The 6771-nt window shown below is 34.0% G+C and overlaps 1 long non-coding RNA gene across 1 annotated transcript; it reads right to left on the bottom strand.

The window, feature by feature from the left end:
• Window positions 1-1894: 1894 nt before the first annotated feature.
• Window positions 1895-6056, bottom strand: LOC109143936. The gene is made up of 3 exons (XR_002044342.1): window positions 5924-6056; window positions 4226-4321; window positions 1895-2377 (listed from the first exon to the last, which is right to left on the bottom strand). It is a non-coding gene; the product is annotated as an uncharacterized LOC109143936 (long non-coding RNA).
• Window positions 6057-6771: the final 715 nt, after the last annotated feature.

Below are 6771 nucleotides of genomic sequence, written 5' to 3'. Positions count from 1 at the left end.
ATTCCTTTTCACAAAAGTGTGAGTGAAGAGCTACACTCAAAGTTGATGTAGGAAAAAAGCTATTATGTCTGCGTATATATATTTAGGATGGTAATTAAAGGAATATTATAGCAGTTCAAATGGATTAAGAAGTCTAACTAATATTAAAATACTTGAGAAATGTATGGATAAACTATGCTTGTCTGGGACTCTAAACATCTATTCTGGATGATCCAAGAGGTGTAATGTTCTGAGGATTTAACAGCACAAGACTTAACAATTACAAGGGGTACTTCTTCTATCCAGATTCTAAGATATAAAAGTACTGTATTAATGCTTCAGTTCCACAAGACACTTCAGAATTAATTAAAACATATGTAAATAGTGTTAACAATGGGATGATTTTTGATCTTATTCCTGCAAGGGGAAAAGGTCAGCTAACTTTTTAATATGTAATAAGTCATAAATATTTGTCTGGTGTTCAGAAAATCTATATGATGCATTAGTTAGGAATGCTGCCTTTCGAAGAGGTACTTCATGACTACTATCACTAGTAGAGAATTTACACAAAGAAAAAAAATAATGAAGAAAATACCAAGGACTCTCACTTATTTTTGCCTCCACATCAGTGCAATCTGTCACTAAATTCAGTGGAAAAAAAGTCCCTATTCCATCAGCAGGATACAGCCAAATGGTGCACATTTTAAAATGTTCGAGGTGCAACTTTGGCCAGTCAAAACTCACTCTATATTTACTGGGTTTTAGCTGTGTCCATTTTTACTCAGATACTTTATTTTCTATCTTCTTTCATCTTTTCTAGTAAATGTATGTGTGATAATTATTTCCATCTTGTTCTTCATCCTCTGCAGCATGGCTGATATCTCCCATCAATCACAGTTACATGGAGCTTATGTCTTTATCCCTGCTCTCTCTGTACACAATTTCTATTGCACTCTGATATGAATTCAGTTACTCAGTTAAGAACCCAATCCAAAGTATCTCATATCCTAATCTTTTTTTCCTAAATATTTTATGCTCTGCTTCTTGCCATGGGAGGTACTGATATCTAAGTCAATTATATGTACAGCTTTGCTGTTTTCAGGTCCCATTGTCATTTCCCTGTGAAAGTTAAACAAATTAGTAATTTATGACCGTCTTGTTATTAAACATATCTAACAGGCTAGCAAACTCTGCCCATTATCTACCTGGACAAATAGTGTTGGAGTTTTTAAAACCTGGTGAAAAAGAAAATTCAGAAATCTCTTGCCATTTTTTAAAATCTTACAGAAGTTTAGGTGTATAAAGTTACCATACCTCAGAAGTGATACCTTGGACATTGAAAATAGTTTTTCAGCAAGGGGGTAACTAATATCTGTGTCATCTATTAAGGTACCTGAATCCTGTCCTTTTGCTTTACTTTATCAGCCTTCTGTTTTGGAATAATCAAAAGCTGTGCAATTTTTCCTGGTGATTTTCTAGATTTCACCAATGGTGAGTTATTTCTTTCATTGGCTTTTTCCTTCCTTTGGTAAAAAAAAAAAAAAGAGTACCTATTTGCTTAAGAATTCCTAAAAAGAAACATAACATAGAAGTTATTTTTAGATAGGATAGTTTCTCATAGTGTAAAATTCACCATATAGAAGAAGTCCTGAAAAAGTTCTATTTCTTTCCTATAAGGAGTTAAATTGAAATTTAGTGATACATAGTCTGTTTGTCGTGTAGCGCTGTAATATTGTCACTGCTATGACAGGCCATAGGTGGTGTACTACCTTTGGAAGTCCTCAGGACTGAGTCTTGTCAGATGAGATCTGTCTGAACTTTATATGCCTGCAGTTTTGTTTTCTTGGTGTAGGTGTGATGCTAATTTCTCTACTTGAAGAAGTATCTGTGGCTAATTTGTTTTATTCTTGTTTATTTTTATAAAGATACCAGAGTTTTACAGCCATAATAAACATTAATCTATGAGTGATATTTGTAACTCTTAACACAATGTTGTAGTATACAGAAATACTGCCCTGATATGTACGACAAGCTGAGACAAGTGTGTAGGGTAGAGGAGCAGAGAGGTGGAGTGATAAAACATGGGGTATAGGTCTGGCACTGGAAAACTCACAGATAGAAGTAATTCATAAAATGTCAGTTAAAGAAATGTAAATGAAGGTGGAAAAAAAAATTGGTTTAATGGTAGCAAAGATTAAGGAGAAAAAGTATCTAAAATATACAAAAGTCAGACATGGAGACCAGTAAAGTAAAAAACAGTTAACACATGAAAGTGACACCAAGTTGATCCTAAAGCGTGGAAGAAAATATGTACGTCAACAGGATATATTATCTGATGAAGAACTCCAGAAGTGTGTTTGCTTCCCACTCCAGCTGCTGAAACCACTGGCTTTAAGACCTGGGGGAGCAATGAAAAGGTGAGCGTAACCTCAAGAAAAAGGAATGGTAACGATAAATATGTAAGTTACAATTTTAATGGTATGATTATTGCTATTGAGATCTTCTCTATAGGGAAATATTGTAAGTATTACTATTTGCCTTTTTTGTGTAATAATTAGATCTAGACTAAAAATTATTTTTTAATTAGATTTTTAATATTTAAATAATAATGATAATAATAATGAATTCTTAGCTTTATACCTTAAATGCATTTTCTGTTTGAGCATAAACAAGATTGTGGGAACAGTTTACTTTTTACAGAGCTAATCTTTATGAACAAATTGGTTTCTCTAGTGAGAACTACATTCCACTAATAACAAACCACGTTTGAATTTCTAAGAATGTTGCATATATAGTGTGTTTCAAACAGAAATTTGATTTCCTCAGTAATTACTTGTGTGAAAAAGGAAAAAAAAGAAAAAAGGAAAAATATTACTACTGTAATTATTTCCCAGACAGCAGTATCCCACTTGTGTTTTGGAGAAATCAGTGATGCTGGCAATGATCTGATATAACGTGTCCCAAGTTTCACTGCATTTGAAATACGGTAATCTCCCTACATATTTTAAGATGCTCATTAACATTGTTATTAATTAATAATAGAAGTTTTTAATAATAAAAAAAGAAAGTATTTCCTCTAATGCTTCTTATATGTGTTTCAAAAATAATGTTTTATTTAAAGGTACTTTGTAACATGCTGAAAACTAATTTGCTCTATTAAAATTTCAGTTTAAATGGCAGTACTTTTTTCATAGTAGATTTGCTGACAACCAGATGAAATCAAACCTTTTTAGTGAACTAAAATGTTTTGCTGTGGGACCTTTGTCCTGTCTGCATGGCAGCTCAGGAAACTGGCCTGAAGGACAGAGTACCTAGAAGAACCTGGATAGCTGTTTATGCTGCAGCCACAAGGGTGTGTGCAGATAATATTAGAAATTTGAATGTCACTTCCTGATAGCACAAAGCCAGGAATTTATATCCTTCTTCTAAAGACATTAGCCCTGAAAACCTGATGGATTCTAGCTGTTAATCAACCCAGAATAAACGATGTCATCTTTCCAGTGAAGACAGCAACTCTGCAGGCAGCATCTCCAGAAGAATGTTACCTAAGGCAGCTGCCACATTACCATTCAAAGCAACCAGGTTCACACAACACTCTTTCTTTTGGGATATTTCCAGGGGTTTTAAAAAATAGAAAACAAATGACCAGTTGAGGTTGTGTTTTCATGCCATCAGTGAACAGAGAAAGATGTATAATAACTACGAACAGAGTAAGTATTTCAGAAACTAGTAGACTAAGTGAAGTTCTAGTAAATGCCCCTCACATATGATGAACAAAAATTAAGAGGACATCTGTATTTTTTTTTTTGTGTCATTTTTCATGGAACAGCAGAAGTATCTTGTAATAATAGCTTAATAATTACAGAAAAGTTATCACAAAAAAAATTTCATATTCTCTAGTATACAAAGCAAACATCCTAAGAAAACAGCAATAAGATCTGTGAGTGTGCATGCATGTATGCATGTGCTTTGTTGTATCTGGGGGAGTACAAGTCTTTTGCAGATTTCTAAGGAGGAAGAAGGATGATCTTTTCACAGATAAGCCTGCAGAACAAGAATTTGGACCGAATAGTCCATATTAAATTCTTCCTATATACATCTATACAAATCTAAAATTGGAATTTCCAACATTCAGTTAAAAAAAAGGTTTTAAAAAAAATTGTATCTTTCCCCAGTTCTCAACTTTTAATTATACTTTTACTCATATCAAGATTTGTAATGTAGTCATAATATGATAATTACTTACTGTTTTTATTCCAAATCTATTTTCAGTACATATAGAATCAGTGCTATTACAGTGTTATTGGTACAACTGTACAGAATCTCTGGCTCCAGGATTGCACTATATAAGAAAAAGCAAAGAAATAAAAAAGAAGAAAGACAAAACTAACAAAGTTTAAAAGTTATGAAGTGTATGTAAATTAGCTCCTTAAAAAAAAAACAACCTGAAACTGAAAACAGTAGAATTTTTCTAAGTATAATTTTATCCACCTTATCCAAAAATCTCTTGTTTTTCCCAACCAGTTACATATCCTCTGCATAACCTGCGCTCTTCCTAACCTCTTTATGACCATTGTCTTTCACAAAAAAAGCATGTATAATCAGTGCCTCATGTTCACATCAGCTATTTTAAATCTTAGAATTAAATCTATTCTTCCAGTATATGACCTGTTGTTTCAGTCTATTATTTCCTAATAGAGTTTGGCTGGGTTTATATCAATTCTGAATGAAAAGACTGCTATTATATGGGCTAGACTCAAATTTAGGATGTCTAAGTAGCTTTCCCCAATATAATAATGTAAGACAGTAAAATATAATTGTTTTCATTATCTGTTATCGTTAACATTTTAATCTCTCTCAGCTGTTTGGGGCAATAGGCCCAAAGTTATTGCAGGTTTAAAAACCATGTAAGTAAATCTGCTTGCAGTAGTTCCAATTCTGGATATGTCTGTCATTCAAACTGACACAACTAAACTGTTTTCTGGACCATAAAGCAAATACCAGCTCTTTCCTAAGAATTCTACACTTCTATGGCTGAGTCTGAAATTAAAAATTGTGTTAAGAGGTTTGGCTCATTTGTTAAAGCAAGATGCCACTCTTTGTGGGGTATAGTCCATCTGAGGAAGATCATGTGAACAGACTTTTAACAGAGAATTCAGATAAAATCCTGGGCTTAACTTAAGATCTCTGGACCATTCTTTCTTTCAGGTGATAACTTTTGTGAGGGTTGAGTAACAAGCACTTTAAAAATCAATGCATGATAACAATATTATGAATGGTTGTAGGAATTAGGTTGTTGGCATTTTGCCAAATGAGTATTACAGGATGGCTGAAGGCAAAGATGCATGCCAGGATTAGGGGATTGTCAAAAATAACATAAATGCCTTGTGATTTATTCCTAGATTATTTCTTCACTATTACGAATATTGAGAGTATGCAACAACTGTCTTTCAGATGAGTAGGCTGTAAAGGTATTATTTTCAGTTTTAAAGTGTATTTTCATAGCCACCGTTTATATAAATTTTCTTTCATACTATTATGCATTAAAGTGATGCTGCTTTCTCTCATGGCAAAAATATGATATTGCCATGACCTCTTGAGAAAGAAAATACCATGAGCCTTTGATGTTACATGGATGATGTAAATTTAAATCAGCTCCTGTCTGTTGCCCAGCCATCTGGCAGCAGGCAGTCACGTTAATGAGGTGGCCAGCCCCCCAAAATCCACTCTCATCCACAAGTTCTTTAATAATGGCTGATTCTGTCTATTATAAAATGAATTATTTATTAATAGACCTGGAACTAACAGACATAAGACAAAACAGACTATTAATACACAGGGATAAAACAAAAGAAGATACTTGTATATACACACAGAATTAAAGGTACCATTAAAATTAGAGCTAGCTAAGAAATAGTATAACTTAGGATTCCATGTTTCTTACCATCCAGTTCTTGATGGGGTACACATCGAAGTCTTTTCCCTCAATTTCCGGAAAAGTAGCCTCAAAACTGCATCCAGCTTTGGGGAGAAATCTTCTCACACATTCCAGAGGAGTGTGTAAGAGACTTCTGCCGCTGTGACAATTGTGTGGGCTTTTATAGACACAACAACCATGTCTTTTGGTCAAAAATATTTCTTTCATCTCCTCCCACATTTGCTTTCCAGACTAAGATGTGTACTGAGGGCTTGGTCTCAGACTTCCGGGGGCCTGGAGGTGACATCCTGCTGAGCTCTCTGGCTCCTTGCTGGGTATTAGTCTGGCCTGAGTTATCACTTTCAAATGCCCAGCCATGAGAGAGGGGGGATGTCCTGCCACATCCATCCAAATGTGCCAGCCATTCTAAATACTCTATAAACAGGAAATAAAATGATGCAACATCTAGTCTCCTAAATCCAACCAACAGCAAAATAGTATATTTTATTTTTTAAAAAGAGACATGAAATATTTTTTAATTCATACCTCAAGTTATCTGGCCTTTATTCCTGATTTTAAAAAAACCCAGCATTTTTAAATAAGATTCTTCTTCTGTCAATATTCATATGGTTTCAGAAGACAATGACATCTCACTGCTATTCTAATTTTATTAATCTCTATAGTTTGAAAAGATATGCTTATGCTTTTTACAAGAGAAATGTTTCTCTGGGAGCAAAACTTTAGAAAGAGAGTAGAAAGTTAGGTGAGTAGGGGTTTTTTTAGATACCATCAAGGGAAGACAGATTGGTCCACAGGAAAGAATATGTGATATTCCTTAGAAGATACACACTGTCTTTTTTTTCCTGCCCACACAT

Source organism: Corvus cornix, chromosome 1 (assembly GCF_000738735.6).
Source record: "Corvus cornix cornix isolate S_Up_H32 chromosome 1, ASM73873v5, whole genome shotgun sequence".
Classification (NCBI taxonomy): Eukaryota; Metazoa; Chordata; class Aves; order Passeriformes; family Corvidae; genus Corvus; species Corvus cornix.
The sequence above is the reverse complement of the archived record's forward strand: the minus strand, read 5'-3'. Positions and strand labels throughout refer to the sequence as shown.